General features: G+C 43.0%; 1 protein-coding gene across 6 annotated transcripts in view; it reads left to right on the top strand.

Annotated features, from left to right (window-relative positions):
• Nucleotides 1–27,421, top strand: part of slco4a1 (solute carrier organic anion transporter family, member 4A1) — a 205,568-nt gene that overhangs the window by 27,100 nt on the left and 151,047 nt on the right. For 5 of the 6 annotated variants that reach the window (XM_068048429.1, XM_068048427.1, XM_068048432.1 and 2 more), the window contains one exon: nucleotides 11,380–11,482. The gene's annotated coding sequence lies outside the window, so the exon portion shown is untranslated. Of the gene's footprint in view, nucleotides 1–11,150; nucleotides 11,170–11,379; nucleotides 11,483–27,421 lie in introns of those variants that run through there. The other variant, XM_068048431.1, reaches the window with a different exon arrangement.

The raw sequence follows: 27,421 nt of genomic DNA, 5'->3' as shown, positions 1-27,421 counted from the left end.
GGGATCCTGCCATCTTCCATGCGGCTCACATGGCCAAGCCATCTCAGGCGCCGCTGACTCAGTAGTGTGTACAAGCTGGGGATGTTGGCCGCCTCGAGGACTTCTGTGTTGGAGATACAGTCCTGCCACCTGATGCCAAGTATTCTCCGGAGGCAGCGAAGATGGGATGAACTGAGACGTCGCTCTTGGCTGACGTGCGTTGTCCAGGCCTCGCTGCCATAGAGCAAGGTACTGAGGACACAGGCTTGATACACTCGGACTTTTGTGTTCCGTGTCAGTGCGCCATTTTCCAACACTCTCTTGGCCAGTCTGGACATAGCAGTGGAAGCCTTTCCCATGCGCTTGTTGATTTCTGCATCTAGAGACAGGTTACTGGTGATAGTTGAGCCTAGGTAGGTGAACTCTTGAACCACTTCCGGAGCGTGGTCGCCAGTATTGATGGATGGAGCATTTCTGATGTCCTGCCCCATGATGTTCGTTTTCTTGAGGCTGTTGGTTAGGCCAAATTCATTGCAGACGGCCGCAAATCTGTCGATGAGACTCTGCAGGCACTCTTCAGTGTGAGATGTTAAAGCAGCATCATCAGCAAAGAGGAGTTCCCTGATTCCCCATTCTGGCACATTGGTATTTGCATCTGATAGCTCTGTCCTGTAAGTCATGTTTGCTCATGTTATCACTATCCAACCCTTGATCTATTCCTAATGAACTTTCAGCACAAAACACGAGCACTTGAGGTACAAGGTGTCTCATTTACTTTTATCAGCTGCTCAGAGTTTGAGATTTTGTAATTAATTTGGATTAATCATGTGGAATAAGCCTTAACAGTTTGATGGCTGTGTCTTACCATCAGGTCCTATTAGCTTACTAGGGCCTTTCCATTCCCAATGTCCCTCTGTTTTGTAATACACCAAATCTCTTGATTAAATTCTCTCTCGGATTGTCTTATGTGATGCTTCAGACCTCTTAATTTTCTGATACCTCAGCCTTGATGAAAGCCTGTCTCCCTGCATGTCAAGCATTCAAATGTGCAGGAAAAAAAATTGAACTAATTTATGTTGCCTCCTAGAGCAGGAGGACCACCACACAGCAGAGAAACCAATTTGGGATTTTGCCATAGACTAATTGATGGGGACTATAGCCTCCAATTATCTGGAGTGAATTCTTATCATGATGGGCAGTTGTCAACTTGCAGTCTAGTTGATCAGCTAAAATTTAATGCAGTATTTCATAGATCACCACATGATTCCTTTCATGGAGTCTGTTACGACCAGGTGAAAAAGGTGTGTAGGGGTCCCTCTCATCCTTCACGTGGTCTTACTGTAACAGGGTTTAATTTTAAACACACCCTGTTTTTAGCTCCCCCTTGGTGAATGAATCCTTGGTCACTGCTTTCCAATTATAAGGCAACAAAACCAGGACAAACAGGCTTTCTTAGGTTTAAAGAAGAAAAGTTGAAATTTATTAAACTTGAACTTAAATTCTAATTCGGTTGAGGCCTATGGGTACACGACGCGCCCATCCTAGCAGGCATACGCGATACACACATGCAAATAGAGACCGAAAAGAGCAGAAAAAAATTAAAGTGGAAATGTTTGAGGCAATATCTGAAGAGTTGTTATGATTCTTCAAGCTCACTGTAGAGTCCTTGATTGTGGGTAGGTCTTTTTGGGGCCCAGAATTCTTCTTAAACCTTGTTCGTTGTAGGAGACTTTTCTCTCTTGGGGTTCATGTGTCTTCAGTGGATTCAGAGGCTTCAGAGAAAGAGATGGGAGCAGACAGGAGAGATCTTCTCAGTCCAGGAGCAAACACACTTTCTGCCCAAATTGTTTGTACAAATGCAAAAAATTCAAGTTGCCCAGCAGGTTAATCATGTGACTAGCTGGTTTGACCATGTCCGTTTGTGTATTTGGCGATCTTAGCAGTCAAGCTGGCATGCGATCTCCCCACCTTCAACGTCTGGTGATCAAAAGTCCATTGTGGGTTGAATGTGTTAGGGAATGGCTGCTTTATCCTTCCAAACACTGTTAATATGCAAATGTCTTTTCCAGCCACAGCTGATCTGTTCAACAAGTCCTTCCTTCACTCCAATAACAGTTTAAAATCAAAGTTCATGACAAAATTAATGTGCCTCATTCTTGGAGTTAACTGACTTCTGATAGGAAGCAACACCAAGGCCATACCTTGTTTCCTCTTTGGTTGGGATGTAACCAATGTCTGTTCTCCGACTCTGAGAACATTGGAGGGTAATCATACCCCAACAATTAACACTTGCTCTCTGCCATTTTCCACAATGGCTACTAGGATTGTAGTTTTCTGTCTGAAACTTTTTTTTCTTAGTTTCCAACCTTTACTTTTAGGCAACCATCCTCTGCTACCATATTCAATCATATTCAATTTCGGAAAGCCAGTTGGTGAAGGATAGAACTGGAGGCAATCTTTACAAACTTTTATATTTATTTATTTACTGTGTTTCACATTACAAACATGCACCACCTAACCCAACAGCTACTGTTTTAGTCTGTGTTTATTTATAGGGTACGAGTGAATCCCCAGTTAATGCCCACCACCTGCATACAATTAAACACAATTAATATCCAGATTACACACTTGTCCTCTTTGGTTACTCTAGGTCAGTAACAGGCACACCAGTGTGTTGGTACCAATGTGTGGTACAGCATTGCATCAGAGCTACAAGTCTGCAGCTGTAGCACTCTTCAGCTATAGATCTCCCGGATCCCAAATGAGACAGACTTAGTGAAGGCCTAAAAGCATCCTTTCTCTTTGTACTGCCAGTAATGGCTGACAAAGTCAATATTTTAGCAATTTCCATCCTAAACAGTTTATTAATACAGAAACTAAAAATCCAAATGAACTTGGATGTAAAAGTAAATGAGATATGTACATAAACCAACTGAAGTGACATAACGTGAAGGATGCAAAAGAGGACTGTCTGCTCAATTGAAGCTGAGGAAATGAGAAGCCCTTTCCTTCTTAAGTGTAAAATTTAGGCCAGAGGGAAAAGTTTTAAGCAAAGTATTGAAGATCATCAGCCAATTTATTTTTTTGTGACGCCCTATTTAATAAATGGTATTCTCATTATGGGCAGTTGGTAGAGTTATATGTGTGTATAATATTTTGAATTTAGGTTATTTTGCCAGTCACGTTTTATTTTCAATTGCTGTTAAGTTGACCCAGAAACCAGGTGGAAAGATCATTTGTGCTTCCGTTGAGAGCATCTGTCACCAGAAACGCATTGTGACCTAGATACTGGGGTGAAGTCAGCAAAGTCTCCAACTGAACCCAAAACAAAACAGATAAATGGTGATATGGCTTTTTTACAGACATATGAAATAGAATTTCTGGCAGCGCTTTCTTCAAGAACCCCTTTGTTCAATTACATTAAGAAATCTAGTATGATGTTTGAGTCTGGACTAAATTCAGCAGTTGACCATATATAAAAAGAAAATTCAAATATATCTTAACTGCAGTTTCCATGCTCAGCCTACTTGCAATGTGTTTGTAAACTTCCTGCAAATCAGTGGCGTGATTTATTTTATGCTGACTGTATTTTAACACATTATTTTCCTGAGTAATTACCCACTAGATCTCAAAATTCTTGAATTTTCCCTGAAATTGATTCTTACTGATTTATAGTTTCTAGGTGAACTTCTTGATCTATTTTTAAATAGTTATGTTAGCCACTTTCTAAGCTATCTAGAACCTTTTTTGAATTTAGTGCACAAACACATATTGACAAAAGCTTCACTGATTTCAGTCTGTTTCTTTAACATTCTTGGATGTAAGTTTTTGGATGGATCACTTTTGTTTATTTTCAGAGCAACCAATCTGTTTGTTGCCATTATTTGCTTACCTAGTGCTTCCTCTGGCTTTCCTAGAACCTTGCATAGGAGGAAAATGGTGAGGAGGGTTCCAGTATTTTCTCTTGTTTCCTTACCTGCTGACGGTGTTGACTGCTGATGTTATACAGATCTCTTTAGCTGGATAACAGAGGTGTTTCTTCATGTATCACGCAGGCCAGTGAGTATAGTCAGCTTGCTTGATAATGTTTGGGATTGTCAAAGTTGAGGCTGATCTGATCTCTGTCAGCAATCATGCCCATGCATTTTCTAACATTTTGGTGAATGCCGATTTAAGAGTCAGAATTTTGGCTTGTTTTTATTTTTATTTCATGGTGTTGCCTTGCTGAGACCAATTCTAGCACCTGTACTGCTAGTTTGCCAGGGATCAACTAACTCAGCATAGAGTGGGCATCAAACCTGGGACCTTCTGGTGTGTTAGACTCAGTTATGCAATATATTTACCAACTGACTTGATGGAGGAGCTGGAAACCAGTGCAAGTGTGTATTTTGGGTGCAAGTTGAAGCTTGGCCAGGCCATTACCTGCCTGGAATTCTAATTGTCTTGCTCTAGAACTAAGAGTAAGCCTCTACCCTCTTATACATTCACCAAGCTCCCTTGAAATAAAGTTTAAATCTAAAGTGTGCTGTGTTAATTCCAAGTGGTGCGAGCCTCCTTGCACCTTGAAATCTCTCTTTACTCTGCTATCAGATTTACACTAGAAGTTTAGCATTCACTTGGCAGTGACACTAAACTTGTAGTCTGAATGCACATTTGCGTTGAAGTAGATCCCGATCAAGAAAATTTTTAACTTTGAATTTAGAACACAAAATTTGACACAATTCCATATATAAAATATTGGTGTTGTGGAAGTCTGACATTTTGTGTTCTAAATTCACCAGTGTTCAGGACAGTAGTATTTTCAAGTATCTTGGTTAGTGACGCAGGCTGTCTTTAACAGAACATAATTAATGGCTTTAGGCCACTGATTAGTACTTCCTTCTTTACAAATGAGCAGGTTAAAGATTGCACTCTACCTAATTCAATCTATTGAAACCTACCATCTCCCAAGGGTAACTGCTGGTTACAGTACTGAGTATTGCTTGTACTCTGGCCAATAATTTAAAACATATTAGCTGTTGATGCATTTTGACTGTCGTTTCTCAAAACTAATTTCAAGAGTACATATCAGATCACGAGGCAAAGCAGAAATTCTGCCCCAAATTTGCAATGTAACCATTTTGCAGTAAAGTATTCCTTACTGTTTTGCTTAATATGTCAGCTTGAAATTAAGTATAAATTTTCAAACTGACATCGCTGTAAAGCAGACTACAGATTAGGAGGTTGTACACACAATACTATAAATGCTGTTGTGGGATCATCTGGTGTACTTCATGTTTACTAAAATTAACTTCTTTCACTTTTGGATCTGTGGTTCCTCCGAAATTTAGGAACAGCTGAGATCAAGTAAACTTTGTTTGGTTCTGCGTCCTCCATACTTTGCAGGAGTCTGGTATAACTTGAGTGATTGAGAAAACTATATACTCCATGTATATGGAAATGTCATAATGTTATAGCTGGGTAGTTAGGAGGTGGGTGACCGATGGTTACTGTGGGTAGTCTCCTCCTGCTGGATTGTATAAGGCCTCAGGTCCTGCACCAATTTGGCATTTCATTTTTCTCCAGCTGAAGTTCTTTTCATTGGATCGTTCATTGCCAGTAATCTCCAGCCTGCCTACAAAGTAGATTAGATTAGCTGGACTTTGAAATTTCAAACATTTTATGTTTTTTAATCCAGCCTGTCTGAATCTTTTGGTTTTTTTGGTCCCCCAGGGACCCAAGGTGTTCACATTGATCCATGTGGGGCAAACTTTCAAAAATAGGCATATATGGTAACATCGGCAACCAATGCAATGTTTTCTAGATTGCCATGTGGGAACAAAAACAAAATACTATAAAGAGCTACAAGAGTACACAAGCTAGATAGGAATATGCCCAACTGGGGTGTGGTCATATAGCTTGTCTCTTTAAAATGGATCCATCCGGTAGACTGATTCCACTAAAGCAAGTGAAAAAACTGCATAGTTAGGGCTGGATTTAGTCCAGTCAGTGGGCTTCCGGCACCGGGCAAACAAGAAAGTGAGAACGCCACCTCGGCCTTTTGGAATACCCTCCCCCCACCCGGCGTGATTCAACAGCGCACGAGCTATTAACTGCCTGGCGCTGGGATCCCTGATCCTTTAAAGACAGGGATCCCGCCTCGAAGAGCTGCCAGCCAATCAGAGGGCTGGCAGCTCAGAAGTATTGGCAATGCCACCGGAAGCAGTGACTACTGCCGGTACTACAGGAGGCCTTGGAATCAGTCCCGACACTGGAGACCAGGACTCCAGGTAAGTGAGGCAAGCCCTGGCGATGGGGGAGGGAAGGTGGGCAATGAATGCGGGCGCAGCGTTAAGGAAGGTAGGTTGTTTGCCACTGGGGGCCCTCCATGAAGACCCAAAGCACTTACATTTAAAAGTACATTAACAATATTTTTTTAAATTATGCATTCATGGGATGTGGGCATCACTGGCGAGGCCAGCATTTATTACCTATCCCTAATTGCCCTTGAGAAGGTGGTGGTGAGCTGCCTTCTTGAACCGCAGCAGTCCATGTGGGGTAGGTACACCCAGTGTGCGGTTAGGAAGGGAGTTCCAGGATTTTGACCTAGCGACAGTGAAGAAACAGTGATATATTTCCAAGTCAGGGTGGTGTGTGACTTGGAGGACAACTTGCAGGTGGTAGTGTTCCCATGCATTTGCTGTCCTTGTCCTTCTAGTTGGTAGAGGTTGCGGGTTTGGAAGGTGCTAAGAAGCCTTGGTGCGTTGCTGCAGTGCATCTTGTAGATGGTGCACACTGCTGCTACTGTGCATCGGTGGTGGAGGGAGTGAATATTTGTAGATGGGGTGCCAATCAAGCGGGCTGCTTTGTCCTGGATGGTGTTGAGCTTCTTGAGTGTTGTTGGAGCTGCACCCATCCAGGCAAGGGGAGAGTATTCCATCACACTCCTGACTTGTGCCTTGTAGATGGTGGACAGGCATTGGGGAGTCAGGAGGTGAGTTACTCGCCGCAGGATTCCTGGCCTCTGACCTGCTCTTGTAGCCACGGCATTTATATGGCTACTCCAGTTCAGTTTCTGGTCAATGGTAGCCCCTAGGATGTTGATAGTGGGGGATTCAGCAATCGTAATGCCATTGAATGTCAAGGGGATTTGGTTAGACTCACTCTTGTTTGAGATGGTCATTGCCTGGCACTTGTGTAGCGTGAATGTTACTTGCCACTTATCAGCCCAAGCCTGGATATTGTCGAGCTTGCCAACAGAGGAGGCCACCCCCACTCGAAACCTACAGGGAGGTTGCCTTGTTTTACTGGGCGATAAGTCCATGATGCTGTTATGGCTTTCATGCAGAAGCCTTCAACAACTCTGCTCCTTATTTTGAGTTACTTTTATAAGGCCTTTTCAGTATGTGTAGTGTATGGAATGGCGAAGAGGCGTAAGTTACCTAACTCTGAGTTTTTATTCATGAAACAATGTGCATCTTCCACACCATAGTACCAGCAATCTATTCCTGCAGCTCCTGTGGAATGGAGGATAAGTTAGAGATTTCTCTCAATATGAACTAACACAATAACTTTAGGGCGGCGCAGTGGTTAGCACCGCAGCCTCACAGCTCCAGCGACCCGGGTTCAATTCTGGGTACTGCCTGTGTGCAGTTTGCAAGTTCTCCCTGTGTCTGCATGGGTTTTCACCGGGTGCTCTGGTTTCCTCCCACAGCCAAAGACTTGCAGGTTGATAGGTAAATTGGCCATTATAAATTGTCCCTAGTATAGGTAGGTGGTAGGGGAATATAGAGACAGGTGGGGATGTGTTAGGAATATGGGATTAGTGTAGGATTAGTATAAATGGGTGGTTGATGGTCGGCACAGACTCGGTGGGCCGAAGGGCCTGTTTCAGTGCTGTATCTCTAAATAAAAAATAAAAGTAAAATTTAAAAAAATAAATAGTGCAGGCCTTGGGGCTTGAGTTGGATATAACTGAGGTTGTTGTGGGGATGGAAGAACAAATTCCTATTGGATTGTAAAAAAGTTGTGAAATCTGGTCAGTCAATAACACTACAAATATAATCTAACAGGACTATTTTTCTTTAAATTTGTTTTCCATATATATGCAACACTTTCAAGGCTACATTTATTATCCAATTCTAGTTTCCCTAAGAAGGTAGTTGTGGGTCTTTTGCTTGAACTGTTACAGGCTTTGTAGTGGTGGATATGGAATTTCAAGATACTCATGAAAGGCCAGGAATATATATCCCAAGTCGGTGTAATGTATCACTTCTTTCTCAGTGATAGAGGTTGAAGACGAGAAGTGAGATGCTTTTGAAATAACATGGTGATTTGTTGTGATGCATCCTACAGATTATTCAAGCAGTATCAATATGTTTGTGATGGAAGGGGTAGATAGTACTTCAATTAGCAAAATTAGATAGATTGTTTTGTCTTGAATGGTGCTGAGTATCACATGTTGCTACTGCACCCATCCAGGTGAGTGGAGAGTACGCCATCACATTTGTGGCTTGAACTTTGTAGACGATTGAGTGTTCAGGAAGTGAGGCACCCATTGCAGAGTAAGCCCTTCATATTTTTTGGTGTCTATGAGGATGATGGTAAACATTAGCTACCTCATCTTAGATTACCCATGAGCGATGTCACAGTATAATAAATACAAGGTTTTATGGAGTAGTACTTTGCTTTTCCCTGGTCTTCTTGTACAGTTGGTAAAGTTAATGCTATCTGTTCCAAAACTAGTGTGCAGTGTGTTATTGGTTGCTGCTTATTATAAATATATTCGTCGATCATTGTTGTGCTACCTTAATTTAGTGTGGGAAATGAACTGGACTTTGAACTATGACAACTTTCTGATGCATGTATTCCAAATTCATTTAGTTTTGCATTTAGCTCTACTCCAGCAAACAAGCTTATTGTTTTATGCCTAAAAATATTCCGATTGTTTATTTTACCTCTACACATAAATACAGGGGTAATTGTTACAAAACTGTCCACTTCAACTTTTAAATAAACAGAATTACATCTTATTGACTTAATGTCAGTCAACTGTACATCAGCTGAATGACAAATTTAAGCTTGGTTTCTGCTTGTTACTCATTGAAGGTATGAAGCAAATGTATTTTGTCTAAAGCATTTGAAAAAGAAAAATATTTTAAGATAAGGGCAAAGAAGTGTGATACAAGTAGTTAGCTCCCTTAAGAGAGCTGACACAGAAATGTTGGACTGGTGCCTTCTGACCCAGAATTCCTATATTTCATTGCCATGTAACCCCAGTATAATTGGATCACTAGTTTTACTCAAATATTGTTGGCGGAACTACAACTGATCCTATTCGAGGTATTTTAGCACAACCTGGAACACAAATATTCAGCACAGAGTTGTTTAATTTTGAATACTGATTTAAAAGCAAGAATCCCAGATTTCTTCACAAGGCATCCTTGGTGATAAAGCTGCTGAAGGGTCACTGACCTGAAACGTTAACTCTGCTTCTCTCTCCACAGGTGCTGCCAGACCTGCTGAGAATTTCCAGCATTTTGTGTTTTTATTTCAGATTTCCAGCATCTGCAGTATTTTGCTTTTATATTATTATCTTGGTGATAAAGCTGTTGTGTTTCATTATATCCAACCAGATGCAGTATTTGGAGAGATGATGGAAGTTCTAAACATAGGCTCCAGCCTGCTTTTAAGTAGAACCTCCAGACAAGCCAAAGACTTGCTGGTTGATAGGTAAATTGGCCATTATAAATTGTCCCTAGTATAGGTAGGTGGTAGGGGAATATAGAGACAGGTGGGGATGTGTTAGGAATATGGAATTAGTGTAGGATTAGTATCAATGGGTGGTTGATGGTCGGCACAGACTCGGTGGGCCGAAGGGCCTGTTTCAGTGCTGTATCTCTGTAACTGTAACTGTAACTCAAAGTATGCGGAGCATTCCAGCACCTTGAATCTGTCAGCATTATTTTTAGCAATTTTATTTAAATGAGAAGAGGATAAATAAATTGTTTTCCTGCATGGACAGTTACTTACTATATCAAAGATGACTAGGTTGATTTGGTAATCTAATAATGTTACACTACTTGCTACATGTGACCAAAGCACATAGAGAAACTATAAATATTCAGGCACAGTGCTTTAAATAAACTTGCTTCTCTTGCTGTTTACTGCTTGGAAAGTAGTGGCTCATCTAATGGTCACATGTAAACATGGACAACTAAATTGGGCTCTTGTCCTCTTGAGCTTAATAGTGTGCAGTTTTCCACCCAGTTACTTTAATGGATTTAAAAATATGGGCTGGCCAGCGCAGAATGTGAAATGCCTGATTCTGGTATCAGCATGAATCACATCATGCAGCATTTTTACAGCTCAGTATGATCTTAGTCGCGCCCATAGTCCATGTGTACACTTTTCATCAGAGGTCAGTAATCGCAAGTGGGCAAGTAGCTGAGAAAAGCTGAGAATGATTGTAGCACCTCCACTGCTGCCTTTGAGATCTGTTAGTTCAGCACTGATGTCGTATTGAACCTGGGGCCTTGGTCTACATGCCTCAATACTTCATTACTTAGTACACATTTGTTAACTGAGCCATCTGGGCTTAATTTGAAATGGGCTTCGAGTAATGATTAAAGAGAGAACTTTTCTACATAAGTATTTGTCCTGTGGTCTAGTGAGCAATATTATGACCTAAAACAGAAGTCTAGGTTTGCAAGCAATTTGCCAATTTTAAGAAATATAGGTACAACCTTTCCATTTACCGCCGGGAGTTAAAACTGACCTTGAAAATTGCCTGTCACCCCTCCCCACCCCACTGCACCCAGTCATTATAAAAACGGAACAGCATCAGTCTGTTTCTATAATGGGCGGTTAACCTACAAAGTCTGTTTTCCTTTGGGTGGCAAGTTGAAAATTTACCCAATGCTGATACAATCTGCTGCAGTCTTTGGCCAGCCATCTGCTGTTCAGCTGCTTAACAGAACATATCCAGTTTTGAATTCTTTTCCTGCTCTGTTTGGAACCTGGAATTTATATATAGTGTCTTGATGATTAATAATTGTGTAGAACCAGGGAGTTCAAGATTGTCAAATTAGAGATTTATTCCAATGTTATTGACTGTTGGTAGCAAAGGTAGTGCAGCTGTGTAGTATGATTCAGAATATATATTCATTGGTACCTTCGGATGAAGAGATGTTACTGCTGAATAACTTTGCAGTAAGTGAGATCAGGAACTCTTATTTGAAATGAATCAGAAGTCATTCAACTGCAAATTAGATTACTTTAAATGAGTCAATGAAGAATCTAGCAGATAGCATAGTAATTAACTGAGTTTTGAACTGGTTGTACAGTAAAAATCATAGAAGTAATATCAAAAATCTTTTAAATTAAGAATTAAATACAAAACTTCATGTCTGTTTCTTTTAGGTAGAATAATGGTGTTTTCAGAATTTGGTAACTGGAAAAACAAATCTCAAGCCACGAACCTCAATAAAACTCTTGCGTTTTCTGGAATTATTGCCAATGCGTAGTAAGTATGAAACTTTACTCTTGTATTATCTGAAGTACTTTCGCACATCATGTGTATACATGTAGGTTTCTGATCTGTGAAGTGAGAAGTAGAGTTAACATTTCAGGTCTATGACCTTTCATCAGAACTGGCAAAGGTAAGAAAATAGGTTTTAAGCAAGTGAAGGGAGGTCGGTGGGTGGGTGGTGGAGGTGGGGAAAAGAATAAAAGGGAAGGTGTGTGATAGAGCAGAGGGCAGGGAGATTAAATAGCAAAGCTGTCATGGGACCAAGGCAAAGAGCGTGTTAATGATTGTGGTGAAAGACAAAGCATTAATCCAGAGAGAGTGTTAATGGCAGAATAATGAGCAGCTCTGTCTAAAAGCACATGAAAAACAGGCACCTGTTTAAAAAATAAAATACATTTTTAAACAAGAAATAAAAAATAAAAAAGGCCAGTCACGCTCTGAAATTGTTGAACTCGGTGTTGAATCTGCATGGCTGCAGAGTGCCTACTCGAAAGAGGAGGTGCTGCTCCTGGAGCTTGCCTTGATGTTCACTGGAACACTGCAGCAGGCCAAGGACAGAAATGTGGGCATGAGAGCAGGATGGTGTGTTGAAATGGCAAGCAACCAGAAGCTCACGGTCAAAGCAGTCACCCAATCTACGTTTGGTCTCCCCAATATTGAGGCGACCGCATTGTGAGCAGTAAATACAGTATACTAAATTGAAGGAAGTACAAGGAAATCGCTGCTTCATTTGGAAGGAGTGTTTGGAGCCTTGGATGATGAGGACAGAGGAAGTAAAAGGGCAGGTATTACACCTCGTGCGATTGCACGGGAAGGTGCCGTGGGAAGGGGACGAGGTGTCGGGGGTGATGGAGGAGTGGACCAGGGTGTCGCAGAGGGAACGATCCCTTTGGAATGCTGACAGGGGAAGGGAAGATGTATTTGGTGGCATCACGCTGCAGATGGCGGAGGATGATTCTTTGAATGTGTAGGCTGGTGGGGTGGAAAGTGAGGACAAGCGAAACCCTGTTGTGGTTCTGGGAGGGAGGGGAAGGGGTGAGGGCCGAAGTGCGGGAATTGGGTCAGACACGGTTGAGGGCCCGGTTAATGACAGTGGGGGGAGAATCCTTGGTTGAGGAGAAAGGAAAACATATCAGAAGCGCAGTTGTGGAAGGTTGCATCATCAGAACATATCAGAAGCGCAGTTGTGGAAGGTTGCATCATCAGAACAGATGTGTCAGAGACAGAGAAACTGGGAGAATGGATGGAGTCCTTACAGGAAACAGGTGTGAGGAAGCGTAGCCGTGGGAGTCGGTGGGCTTATAATGAATATTAGTGGACAGCCTATCCCCAGAGATGGAGACAGAGAAGTCGAGCAAGGGAAGAGAAGTGTTGGAGATAGACCATGAGAGAAAGGTGGAAATTGGAAACAAAGTTGATAAAGTTTTTCAGTTCAGGGTGAGAGCAGGAAGTGGCTCTCAATGTACAGTCATCAATGTACTGGAAAAAGAGGTGCCTGAGTAGGACTGGAACCAGGAAATGTTCAACATATCCCACAAAAAGACAGGCATAACTAAGACCCATGTGGGTACTCATAGCAATACCTTTTATTTGAAGGAAGTGAGTGGAGTTGAAGGAGAAGTTGTTCAATGTAAGAGCACATTCAGCCAGGTGGAGGAGGAGGGTGTTGGTGGTTGGGGACTGGCTGGGCCTCTGTTCAAGAAGAAGCGGAGAGCCCTTCGGCTGCCCTGGTGGGGGATGGAGGTGTAGAGAGATTGGATGTTCATAGTGAAGAGGAGGTGGTTAGGACTTCTCCTTCACCTCCACTCACCTTCTTCAAATAAAAGGTGTTGCTAGGTAGCTACGACCTTCAATTCAAAGCCCACCTGCTCCTCCCTCTATGTACAGCTTCCACTCTCTGCTGCTTGTGCTTCATCTTCCTGTGGTGCTGCAGCGCAAACTGCAACTATAGTTCCCATGAATGATAGCAGCCTTTTTGCTCAGGGGCCTTCAAACTTACTGAACTCCTTAGAAAAGTCTAGCACCACTCCCTTCTGACTCCAACAACTTGTGAGCGATCCTCCAACAACACAAAACACAATGCTTCCATTGGGCAGCAGCAACAGAAAGTCAAAAGCACTTCACCCGAAAGTCCCATGCTGATGTCTTTAAATAGTGCTGGTGGGGGAACCCTCATGCAATTGAATGCATGTTCAACTGAGAATGTTTAAGAGAGGGCATTAACAGGACCTACAAGGTCAAAAATGGCAGCTCAGGGTGCCAAATCAGCATTAAACACTGAGCGATGTCACGATCTGCCCATTCTGCATGCTTCTGGCACACACCCACGCAAGTATCCTTTCAAGTATGGCGCACCGTACGGGCCAGTCCAAAACAGGCAGGAGCCAATCAGCCACCATTTTCAGGATTACAGGTTGCTGTAGCACAGACACCAGTGGCACTAAGTCACAGAGTTATACAGCACAGAAAAAGGCCCTTCAGCCCATTGTGTCTGTGCTAGCCTTCAAGCACCTATCTATTCTAATCCCATTTTCCAGCACTTGGCCCGTAGCCTTGTATGCTATGGCGTTTCAAATACTCATCTAAATACATCTTAAATGTTATGAGGGTTCCTGCCTCTACCACCCCTTCAGGCAGTGTGTTCCAGATTCCAACCACCCTCTGGGTAAAAAAATATTTCCTCAAACCCCCTCTAAACCTCCTGCCCCTTACCTTAAATCTATGCCCCCTGGTTATTGACACCTCTGCTAAGGGAAAACGTTTCTTTCTATCGACCTTATTTATGCCCCTCATAATTTTGTATCCCTCAATTAGGTCCCCCCTTCAGCCTTCACTGCTCTAAGGAAAACAACCCTAGCCCATCCAGTCTCTCCATCGCTGAAATGCTCCAACCCAGGCAACATCCTGGTGAATCTCCTCTGTACCCTCTTCAGTGCAGTCATATCCTTCCTATAGTGTGGCGACCAGAACTGTACACAGTACTCCAGCTGTGGCCTAACTAGCGATTTATACAGCTCCATCATAACCTCGCTGCTCTTACATTCTATGCCTCAGCTAATAAGGGCAAGTATCCCATATGCCTTCCTCACCACCTTATCTACCTGTGCTGCTGTGTTCAGTGATCTATGGACAAGTACACCAAGGTCCCTCTGACCTTCTGTACTTCCTAGGATCCTACCATCCATTGTATATTCCATTGCCTTGTTAGTCCTCCCAAAATGCATCATCTCACACTTCTCGGGATAAAATTCTGTTTGCCACTGCTCTGCCCATCTGACCAGCCCATATATATCGTCCTGTAATCTAAGGCTTTCCTCCTCACTATTGACGACGCCACCAATTTTCGTGTCATCTGCGAACTTACTGATCATACCTCCTATATTCATGTCTAAATCATTAATGTACACTACAAACAGCAAGGGTCCTAGCACCGATCCTTGCAGTATACCACTGGTCACAGGCTTCCAATCCCCAGAACAGCCCTCGACCATCGGCCTCTGCTTCCTGCCACTAAGCCAATTTTGTATCCAATTTGCCAAATTGCTCCTGGATCCCATGGGCTCTTACCTTCTTGACCAATCTCCCATGCGGGGCCTTATCAAAAGCCTTACTGAAATCCATGCAGACTATATCAACTGCTTTACCCTCATCTACACACCTAGTCATCTCCTCGAAAAATTCAATCAAATTTGTTAGACATGATCTCCCCCTGACAAAGCCATGCTGACTATCCTTGATTAATCCCTGCCTCTCCGAGTGGAGATTAATCCTGTTCTTCAGAATTTTTTCCAGCAGTTTCCCTACCACTTAAGGAGCCCAATTTTGGTGCTTATATGTGTAGAACATAGAACATTACAGCGCAGTACAGACCCTTCGGCCCTCGATGTTGCGCCGACCTGTGAAACCATCTGACCTACACTATTCCATTTTCATCCATATGTCCATCCAATGACCACTTAAATGCCCTTAAAGTTGGCGAGTCTACTACTGTTGCAGGCAGGGCGTTCCACGCCCCTACTACTCTCGGAGTAAAGAAACTACCTCTGACATCTGTCCTATATCTATCACCCCTCAACTTAAAGCTATGTCCCCTCATGTTTGCCATCACCATCCGAGGAAAAAGACTCTCACTATCCACCCTATCTAACCCTCTGATTATCTTATATGTCTCTATTAAGTCACCTCTCCTCCTCCTTCTCTCTAACGAAAACAACCTCAAGTCCCTCAGCCTTTCCTCGTACGACTTTCCCTCCATACCAGGCAACATCCTAGTAAATCTCCTCTGCACCCTTTCCAAAGCTTCCACATCCTTCCTATAATGCAGAACTGCACGCAATACTCCAGGTGCGGCCGCATCAGAGTTTTGTACAGCTGCAGCATGACCTCGTGGCTCCGAAACTCGATCCCCCTACTAATAAAAGCTAACACACCATATGCCTTCTTAACAGCCCTATTAATCTGGGTGGCAACTTTCAGGAATTTATGTACCTGGACACCAAGATCTCTCTGCTCATCTACACTACCAAGAATCTTCCCATTAGCCCAGTACTCTGCATTCCTGTTACTCCTTCCAAAGTGAATCACCTCACACTTTTCTGCATTAAACTCCATTTGCCATCTCTCAGCCCAGCTCTGCAGCCTATCTATGTCCCTCTGTAACCTACAACATCCTTCGGCACTATCCACAACTCCACCGACCTTCGTGTCATCTGCAAATTTACTAACCCACCCTTCTACACCCTCATCCAGGTCATTTATAAAAATGACAAACAGCAGTGGCCCCAAAACAGATCCTTGCGGTACACCACTAGTAACTAAACTCCAGGATAAACATTTGCCATCAAACACCACCCTCTGTCTTCTTTCAGCTAGCCAATTTCTGATCCAAAGCACTAAATCACCTTCAATCCCATACTTCCGTATTTTCTGCAATAGCCTACCGTGGGGAACCTTATCAAACGCCTTACTGAAATCCATATACACCACATCCACGGCTTTACCCTCATCCACCTGTTTGGTCACCTTCTCAAAAAACTCAATAAGGTTTGTGAGGCATGACCTACCCTTCACAAAACCGTGCTGACTATCGCTAATGAACTTATTCTTTTCAAGATGATTATTAATCCTATCTCTTATAACCTTTTCCAACATTTTACCCACAACCGAAGTAAGGCTCACAGGTCTATAATTACCAGGGCTGTCTCTACTCCCCTTCTTGAACAAGGGGACAACATTTGCTATCCTCCAGTCTTCCCGCACTATTCCTGTCGACACTGACGACATAAAGATCAAGGTCAAAGGCTCTGCAATCTCCTCCCTGGCTTCCCAGAGAATCCTAGGATAAATCCCATCTGGCCCAGGGGACTTATCTATTTTCACACTTTCCAAAATTGCTCACACCTCCTCCTTGTGAACCTCAATCCCATCTAGCCTAGTAGTCTGTATCTCAGTATTCTCCTCGACAACATTTTCTTTCTCTACTGTAAATACTGACGAAAAATATTCATTTAACGCTTCCCCTATCTCCTCTGATTCCACACACAACTTCCCACTACTATCCTTGATTGGCCCTAATCTAACTCTCGTCATTCTTTTATTCCTGATATACCTATAGAAAGCCTTAGGGTTTTCCTTGATCCTATCCGCCAATGACTTCTCGTGTCCTCTCCTCGCTCTTCTTAGCTCTCCCTTTAGATCCTTCCAGGCTAGCTTGTAACTCTCAAGCGCCCTAACTGAGCCTTCACGTCTCATCCTAACATAAGCCGCCTTCTTCCTCTTGACAAGTGCTTCAACTTCTTTAGTAAACCACGGCTCCCTCGCTCGACAACTTCCTCCCTGCCTGACAGGTACATACTTATCAAGGACACGCAGTAGCTGCTCCTTGAATAAGCTCCACATTTCGATTGTTCCCATCCCCTGCAGTTTCCTTCCCCATCCTACGCATCCTAAATCTTGCCTAATCGCATCATAATTTCCTTTCCCCCAGCTATAATTCTTGCCCTGCGGTATATACCTGTCCCTGCCCATCGCTAAGGTAAACCTAACCGAATTGTGATCACTATCACCAAAGTGCTCACCTACATCTAAATCTAACACCTGGCCGGGTTCATTTCCCAGTACCAAATCCAATGTGGCATCGCCCCTGGTTGGCCTGTCTACATACTGTGTCAGAAAACCCTCTTGCACACACTGGACAAAAACTGACCCATCTAAAGTACTCGAACTATAGTATTTCCAGTCAATATTTGGAAAGTTAAAGTCCCCCATAACAACTACCCTGTTACTCTCGCTCCTGTCGAGAATCATCTTCGCTATCCTTTCCTCTACATCTCTGGAACTATTCGGAGGTCTATAGAAAACTCCCAACAGGGTGACCTCTCCTCTCCTGTTTCTAACCTCGGCCCATACTACCTCAGTAGACGAGTCCTCAAACGTCCTTTCTGCCGCCGTAATACTCTCCTTGATTAACAATGCCACACCCCCCCCCCCCCCATCTCTTTTACCATCTTCTCCGTTCTTACTGAAACATCTAAATCCTGGAACCTGCAACATCCATTCCTGTCCCTTGTAAAACTACAAGCTTTTTAATGTGTATTTCCTATGAGGTTGTAACACTTCTTACAAAGCCTTGTAGTAAAGTTCGTTTTTATATAATGTACCTGCAGAGTATTTAAAGCATTGAAATTATTGTTTAGTTAATTTGCTAATTATTTAGTAATTAAGAAGAGTGGCACTCCAGCAAAGTGCACATGTGAGGCAGCACTCATTAAACTGGGATTGGGATTCATTCTGATGTTACCGACTCGTCAAAGAGTTCAGTCACATGACTTTGAAAATGTTTTGCGGCTAAAAGACATTTTCATACTTGCAGAGCAATCCGAGTATTTCATTCTGTGAACAGAAGAGAAACAACTGAATGTGGACCACACGGTAACACTAGGTTTCTTCTGTAGGATTTGTAGGTTTGTTTAGCATTAAGAGAAATAGCAAACAAGGAAGCAGAGGTAATCATCCACCTTATATTAACTATAATATAGTTTACAGGTTTTCCAAAGCAACATTCCTGTTTTAATGAAAACCATATATTGGTGCTTTGCAGGAACAGAAGCCTATTCTTAATTTAAACAGGAATTGATCTTTTCATTGAATTTTCCCAAATTAAAATCCTTTATTTATATTTTTGCTGGAAACACTGTGGAGTGTCTGCATGTGTTTTACACACTTTGGATTAATGCCAATGTTAAAGCACACAGGCAGAATGTATTTGGTGTGCCAAATTAGTATTTGGTATGGTATTTTGGAGAGTTGAACATTTTCAAATTGCCTTCCCTAATTATTAAGCAACTGAAAAAGATTCTGTAAATTTGAAGATTAATTACAAAATAGCAATCTGTAGAGTTTCAGAACTCCTACAAAAGTTGTACTTTGTTGCAGAAATGCTAATCTGCTCCCCAGGGGCTGGATTTTACTGTGGGTTTCGAGACCCTGACCAAATGGGGTCCTGCGCTCGTAATTGCCGGAAGCACAGCCTCTGACAATCTTCCCAGCCTCCACATTCACTGCCCTATTATGGATGGCGAGCAAGCTCTTGATTCTCCCGGCCAATCAGAAGGCTGGCAGTTCTGGAGCCTTGGCAGCACCACTGGAAGAGGCATGTTCAACAAAATGAACTGTGGCAGACATTGTGGAGGGGGAGCCCCTGGACCTTAAGTGCCGTAATCTGCAGTGCTACAGACCAAATGCTGGAAGGTGGGATTAGAATGGGTGGACCGTTTTTCGGTTGGCACAGACATGATGGGTCAAGTGGTCTCTTTCTGTGTCTTAAACTTTCTGTGATTCTGTGAACCCACAGGATTAATGCTGGGCTGCTTTGCAGGGTGCATCTCTGGACCCACTCTGGCCTGGTGGGCAGATTGCCATCACTGCCCCAGAAGCTGCCTTCCTGCAAATAGGCCAGATGTGGGAACATGATGGCAGACTGGCAAGCTGACCGGCAGTGAGAAATTGGCATCACGCCCACCTCCAAACCTGGCTCCGACTCGTGGCAAAATCCAGCCCCAGGTGTTAGTCTCCAGTTGACCCAAACATGAGGTTAGCAAACCCCCAATAGCTGTAAAAGTCGAGAACTGTGGGTTCAAAGTTATCTGTTCCCCTGAAGCTTGTATGTCATGTCTCAAATTGCACATACCACATCCTAAAATATTATTTGACAGAAATCTTTCTAATTTGCACTTGAATCGATCAATACAATCTGCTTCCACCATCTTCCTAGGGAGCCTGTTCCACAGATTTATAGCTCACTCCCTGAAATATTTTTTCTGCAGGTTAGAAATTAACACCCCTCTAACCACAAGTCTGTCCCCTGGTTCGAGTGTTCTGGATAAAGTGTAACAACTTGTTATGGTCTACAGTTATCAGTTCTCTTAAAAATCCTAAAAAAAAAATTGTAACGCCTTTTTAACCTGCTCTTTTCCGGTGGAAACGTGCACAATTCACATATTGCTCATCATAATTCAATCCCGGCATCTCCAACTTCAAAAACTAGATAATGACTTTTTTTAACAGGGCACATAATTTTTGCAGAAGTGTTTAGGAAACCTTTCTTGTCTTCACTAACTACAAAATGTGTTGATAAATCATGATTTAAAAACATTACGGCGGCCAGTCTTTCAAGCCATTTGAAAGCCCAAGTTGGAAAATTGGCATGATGCTGTGAAACCAGCAAAGCGTTGGTGAATAAGCATGCTTACTAATGACCCCATGGAGCCTGACCACACCCAAAGCAAGTGCATTTATCTACATCGTTCAGTTAATTTAGTAATGGGGTCCACTTGTAAGTCTTTAGGGAAATTGAGGATCGATCATCAATCAGCCTGTTATCCTGTTCAATGGGTGACATTTTTCTGGAAGTAACAAATTTGATACAGTAATAGCTTCTGGAGATTATAACAGTTTCTATTCTGTTACAGTGTATTAGTGGTGCCCCTTTCAGAAGGAGCACTTAGTTCCTCTTTATTGACAGCCTCCCGATAGGGTCCATGCTGTGAACTAACTCGAGGAGTAATTTCCATTGGGCCTTGCACACGCCTCCTTCCCACTGTGGATTTGTTAGGCCTCATTGCACTTTAAAAAATATATGTGGAGTACCTGAGACGATAAAGTGCTTCCTCCACTAATAGTGAACATTAGATATTTATTTGGTCGGTTTTGAGCAGATGGCACTTTTGCAAGTGCTTGTGTGAAGCCATATACATTAGTTTCATTGTGGGCTCTAAGTATGTGGTAAACTTGCTGCATAAGGGTATGTCCTGCTCAAGATTCCTGCTCCTATTGATGATCCTAATGGGATTTGGAGGTGTATCCGTTGTCTTCATGAACAGAGTTGAGAGCTTGTAGAAAAACCATAGCCAGTCAAAATCTTTGGCAGCAATGCTTAAGTAGGTATTTAAAATTGAATTTCAATTTGCTTTTTGTTTCAACTTTGTTAAAGTTCTGTGGCAGCTCTATTCTAGTGCTTTAGCAGTGAATTTCCTACTGTTTATTAAGGGGAAGTGCTGCTACTGAGAAAAATGCCCTCAATTTGCTTTGCATTTCCACATAGGGATGTCACTGGAACCCATTTCCTTTGCATTTCCACACAGGATATTAGATGGAAAACCATTTCCTTTGCATTTCCACGCAGGGTTTTAGATAGAAAACCATTTCCTTTGTATTTCCACGCAGGGTTTTAGATAGAAAACCATTTCCTTTGTATTTCCATGCAGGAATATATTAGCTAGGAAAACCAGCATGATCAAAAAGTAAAATACAAAAATTTATAATTAGATTTGGGATTTCAAGCTGTTATTTTTGGCATAAGTAGTATATGGAATGAATCATATCCAGAACGCAATCTCTTTGATACATTTTTGATAATGAAGTTAACATTTCACAATTGAGCACTGATGGTGTAACGTTACAAATGTTTATGAACCTGTCTTGCTGGATAGGTCTTTGCTCAGCCACTTTGCCAGTTACAAAGCATGTTATTTGTCATACAAGGTCTCCAACCTATTGCAAAATGTAGGACTTTCCATTGTTATGACCGAGGCGGGTGCCTTGCACTATTAATTCAGTTCCATCACTCCAAAGGTCGCAGCACATTATTTAAGTTTTCCCACCTAACTAGAAAACAGCCAAATTAAACACTTTATTAACCCCCAGAATAAAACAGACCAAACCAGGTATCTTTATACAAAAAAAAATTAACTTTATTAATAAACTAAATCTTAACACAAGATAAATTTATATCTAAGGACCTTATAATTTCTTATTTATCTAACTCCCCCATTCACACACACACATTCAAAAATGAACGGTTAACCGTTTTTAAAAAAAAAAAAGTTTATAAAATATTAGCTGTTTCTTAAGAATAAATAAATAACTGGGTGGTAAGTCTTTGTGAGTTACGTTCCTGATGGATGAGGTATCCTAGTTTTAAAAAAAAATCAGATGCCACTCGAAGTTTCTACGCGAATTTGATGAACAGTCTTTATTTGATAGGCATTCAAAGCACTTCGGTTGCAGCAGGTGTCAAACAGTTCTTTCAACACGAGGTATAACGACAGGTCTATAATTTGGATTTCTTTCAAGGCAAACACGCTTCACTGATGTTTCTCAAAACTGGGGGTTTCAGCCGGTTTTTACACACAGTCAAATTGTTACAGTACACCATGTGACCTCTCCTGCTGTGGCCTAGGGACAGGTGCAGCTGCTGGCACACAGTGCCTCTTAGTTTTTTTTTAAAGGCACGCTGTTCTGTGACACCATGAAAACTGCTCAAATGGAGCTGAAGTAATTATCCTATAAATAATTTAAATGTTAATTCAAATTTTTTGACGTCTTATAATTTGGGCCGTTTTAGGAGTAATTTCTTAGTGGATTCAATGTAGCTCACTAAAAGACAATGGCTGGAATTTTACGCCGCCCCAGTGGGTTGCATGGTGGCATGGGGGCAGCATAAAATTGAGTGGCAGGCTCCAGGAGGCCTCCCCGCCCCACTTCTGCCTTCGGACAAGTTTACGGCGGTTGGTGGGGGGGGGGGGAGTGGGTGGGAAACGGCCCGCCCGCCCGAGGCCAATCAAGGCCCTTAAGTGGCCACTTAACAGCCACTTAAGGGCCCCCACACACCTCCATGGGTATTTTGCACGTGGCAAGTGGGTGTGCTGGTGACATGAAAGGCCTCTCAGCGATAACTGCCAGCCTGCCAGCCTTTCGACGCCCCGGTGTGGGGGGGGCATAGCAGTTGGGCACGGGGTGCCCGATTGAGGGCCGCCCCTGCCTCCCAACCAACCCCCGGGACCCAAGACACCCCCCTGCCCCCAAACGACCACTCCAGCCTTACCAGGGAAGGACCAATCCCATTGGTGAGGCATGCCCTTACTTACCTTCCCTCCTCGATCCATGGTGTTGGCTGGGCTGCAGTCCCGGCCGTGGCCACAGCTCCCAATGGTGCTGCTAGACTAAGAGCTGCTGGCCCACTGATTGGCTGGCAGCTCACTGAGGCGGGACCTCCTCCCTCAAGTGGGTAGAAGTCCCGCTTCGAGACAATTAAAGCCTGGGGACCCGTAAAATACAGGACAGATTCCCGGGCTAGGCGAACGCGGGTTCACCACCGACTTTCACGTCTTAGTCTGGCTCCCATCCATCCACCGTAAAATTCTGGCCAATGCTTCTTTACATATACCCTTCAGGTACTTGGGACATCCATTACTGTTCTGTGTCCCAAAGTACTTCAGTCAATTAACTAAGTTTGAAGTGTAGTCACTGATGTTTCCTAGGCAAGCACAGCACCAAATTTGTGTACAGCAAGAATCCACAAACAGCAATTGAGATGAATGACCATTTAATATGTTTTGGTGCTCGAGGATAAGTATTGGCCTAGACACTGGAAGAACTCCCTGCTCTTCCAATAGTGTCGTTGGACCTTTCACGGTCATCTGATCCAGTAAATGGACCCTCCGTTTAATGCCTATTCTGAAAGATGTGCCTCTGACAATGCAGTTCTGCATTAAATGTTGCCATAAATTATTTACAGATCTCTATTGCCTTTAATTCATTGTTCATTGTTCTTTCACAGTTGTGTTACCACAGTTGTGTTAAATGTACTCTCACACTGCCCAACTATTGGCCTTACAGAGTGTCAGGCATTAATGTTCGATCAGATTTTACAGCTAATAAAGCTATTGTAGATATGAAACACAAACTTTTGACATTATCCAATAGTACAATATGTGAAAGGCTGTAGTTGCAGCAGATAAAGGCCTTCTGATACATGGCTCAATAAAAAAGGGTCAATATTTATGGGGGTAGGAGAGGGAGAAACAAGTTGCTTGGCACATTGCTTGCAGGACTCCAGGAATTTGGGGCAGAACTTGGATTCGCAAGGACCTCCCTCCTCCATCAGAGAAACATGCTGAAACCTCAGTCAACATGGTGCTGATATACACTGTAATGTGGTGGAATGTTGATCTATCTGTGGAGTTATAACGTCAGTAGTGAATCACAAACCTCGTCGATGGCACAGGCAATGACCTACTCCACAGACCAACCACATGGCTCTATAAATAGCTGAGAACTGACACCATAAGTCAAATTGAGGCATGGCACTGGGAAGTAAATGATGTGAAACTTCTGAAAATAAACTAAATCAAACTTAAATATTTAATTAAAGTTGTTAAAAAAAATTAAAGGCTGTTTAATGAGTAATCTCCAGTTTCTGCACTTTCCTGTTGAGTGTTTCTCCAATGCTAAATTTACATGAAAAATCCCTGGTTGGGCATCACAGGCAATTAGTGGGCAATCCTTTGTGCTGATAAAAATGACAGGTTCTGTGAGTGGAATTTTCAGTGGCATGTGGGTCCCATCAGTAGCCCCTGCATCTTGGGAAGCCAGCAATCTGTGGAATTAGATGGACCGGTATTTTTACTGCATAGGGGATGAGTTGTAGTTAATGAAGCTGGATACAGTGTGGAAGATACCTGTTGCATGCAGTTCTCACCGCTCAGTGGCTGATATGAGAGGGCTCCAGTGCATCTTTGGAAGAAACCAGTGCTGTAGAAATTGAGGGCCATTGTCACCTTAATTGTCAGTGACAAAACCCTGTGTGTGGTGGACTTTAGATCTTCATGGAGCACGTCGCACAGGTGGCCAGTTGCTCCCTTGCCGAAGTGCCGTCAGTGCATGCAGAGCTCCTCTGGCGGGCAGACTAGAAGCAAAATTGGTTCAGTCTTTGGCCATGTTGCTCCGAGTGGCATGCCTGTTTACAATGCCCCTCCTCCAGGTTATCCATAATAATCAAACATGGGGGAATGCCCAGTGTATAGGTTATTACAATGCTTTCACCTTAACATGTATAAAGACGTGGAGGCCCTGAAAGTAATTGCCTTGAGAGGCTAACGACGCTCTGGATGGCAAAACTGTGAAGAATGAGAGATTTGGAAAGAAAGTAGACTAGGGACAATTTCCAGACTGCTCGGGTGAGGTTCCACACCATTAAAGGTTCCTTTGTTGGCTGTTCATGCTGAGAGTCATGTGTTGGCTACAAATCATGTCATTACCAGGTCACAAATATCATTATTTTTTTAGGCTAGCTGACTGCGGCATGAAATATAACAGAAATTCAATAAATTGGCAAACATCATTGACTGCAATGGAGCTTTGAGTGGCAAGAATGTCTTTTTATTGCTTTGGTAAGGCTGTTGGTGGAATGATGTAAATATTGCAACAAACTATGTGGCAATGCAACTCATGGCATAACTCACTTATCCCATTATTTCCTGACATACATTCATCAGTGGGGAACACAGTGGCGCAGTGGTTAGCACCGCAGCCTCACAGCTCCAGGGTTCGATTCTGGGTACTGCCTGTGCGGAGTTTGCAAGTTCTCCCTGTGTCTGCGTGGGTTTCCTTCGGGTGCTCCGGTTTCCTCCCACATGCCAAAGACTTGCAGGTTGGTAGGTTAATTGGTCATTATAAATTGCCCCTAGTATAGGTAGGTGGTAGGGAAATATATAGGGACAGGTGGGGATGTGGTAGGAATATGGGATTAGTGTAGGATTAGTATAAATGGGTGGTTGATGGTCGGCACAGACTCGGTGGGCTGAAGGGCCTGTTTCAGTGCTGTATCTCTAAACTAAACATTGTTGATATGGCATGCCTGTGGCACAAGTTTACAACAAATTCATATCTAATCAGAAAAATAAATTTACTGTGTGGGAAAGGTAGTGTGGTGGTAATGTTACTGGACAAGTAATCCAAAAGCCTAGACTAATGCTCTGGAGACATGAGTTCAAATCCCACCATAGAAGCTAGTGGAATTTAAATTCCGTTAACTAATAAATCTGGAATAAAAAGCTCGTCTCAGTAATGGTGATCATGAAATTACCAGACTGCCATAAAAGCCCATCTTTTTCCTTTAAGGAATGTAATCTGCTGTCCTTACCCAGACTGGCCTACATGTGACTCTAAATGCTCAGCAATGTGGTTGATTCTTAACTGCCCTCTGAAATGGCCCAGCAAGCCACTCAGTTGTCAAGGGCAATTAGGGATGGGCAACAAATGCTGGCCTTGCCAGCAGCATCCACAGCATTCAAGAGGTGAGGTGTGAGTGACTGTACTTGACCGAGAGTGGCATCAAGGAATCCTAACAAAATTGATGTTAATGGGAATCGGGGGGAAAGCTCTGCACTGGTTGAAGTCTTACCTGGCATAAAGGAAAATTGATGTCTTTTTCAAGGCCAATCATCTTAGCCCCAGGGCATTGCTGCAGGAGTTTCCCAGGGTAGTGTCCTAGGCGCAACCATTTGCAACTCCCCAGATACTGAAGCAGTTTATGAGCCCATGCAGCAAGACCAGGACAACATTCAGGCTTGGGCTGATAAGTGGCAAGTAACATTCGCATCACACAAGTGCCAGGCAATGACCATCTCCAACAAGGGAGAATCTAACCATCTGGCCATGATTTTCAATGGCATTATCGTCACTGAATTCTCTCACCGTCAACTTCCTGGGGCTTACAGTTGACCAGGAACTTAACTGGACCAGCCGTATAAATACTGTGGCAAACAGAGCAGGTCAAAGGTTCAGAATGTTGTGGCAGATAACTCGTCTCCTGACTCCCCAAAGCCTGTCCACAATCTAAAAGCCACAAGTCAGAAATGTGATGGAATAATCTCCACTTGCCTGAATGAGTGTAGTTCCAACACTCAAGAAGCGCAACACCATCCAGGACAAAGCAGCCCGCTTGATCGGCACCCCATCCACCATCTTAAACATTCACTCCCTCCATCACCAGTGGTAGCAGTTCATATCATCTACAAGATGCACTACAGCAACTCGCCAAGCCTCCTTTGACAGTACCTTCAAAACCCATGACCTCTTACACCTAAAAGGACAAGGGAAGCAGAAGGATGGGAACACCACCAGCTGCAAGTTCCCCTCCAAGCCGCATACCCACCTGACTTGGAACTATATCACCATTCCTTCACTGTCATTGGGTCAAGAACCTGGAACTCCCACCCCAACAGCACTGTGGGTGTACCTATACCACATGGACTGCAGCAGTTTAAGAAGGGGACTCGCCACCACGTTCTCATGAGCAGTTAGTGATGGGAAACAAATGCTGGCCTAGCCAGCAACATTCACATCCCATGAATGAATGAAAACAAAGCTGCTATGTTCCCAACTTTTTCTGTAATCAATTCAGTCTTCCATTACCTGTATTGCCCCAACCTCCGCCTTTGCTTCACCCCAGTTTCTGCCTTTTTCCTTGTGTTAACTTAGCTGTTGCACATTTTTTTTTAACCTCTTTTCTTTGTCTCATTGTATAGTCAACAACAACTTGTATTTATATAGCTTCTTGAACGTAGTAAAATTTCCAATGGCACTTCACAT

This window comes from Heterodontus francisci, chromosome 16 (assembly GCF_036365525.1).
Source record: "Heterodontus francisci isolate sHetFra1 chromosome 16, sHetFra1.hap1, whole genome shotgun sequence".
Lineage (NCBI taxonomy): Eukaryota > Metazoa > Chordata > Chondrichthyes > Heterodontiformes > Heterodontidae > Heterodontus > Heterodontus francisci.
Note: the sequence above shows the minus strand (reverse complement) of the source record. Positions and strands in the feature narration are given on the sequence as shown.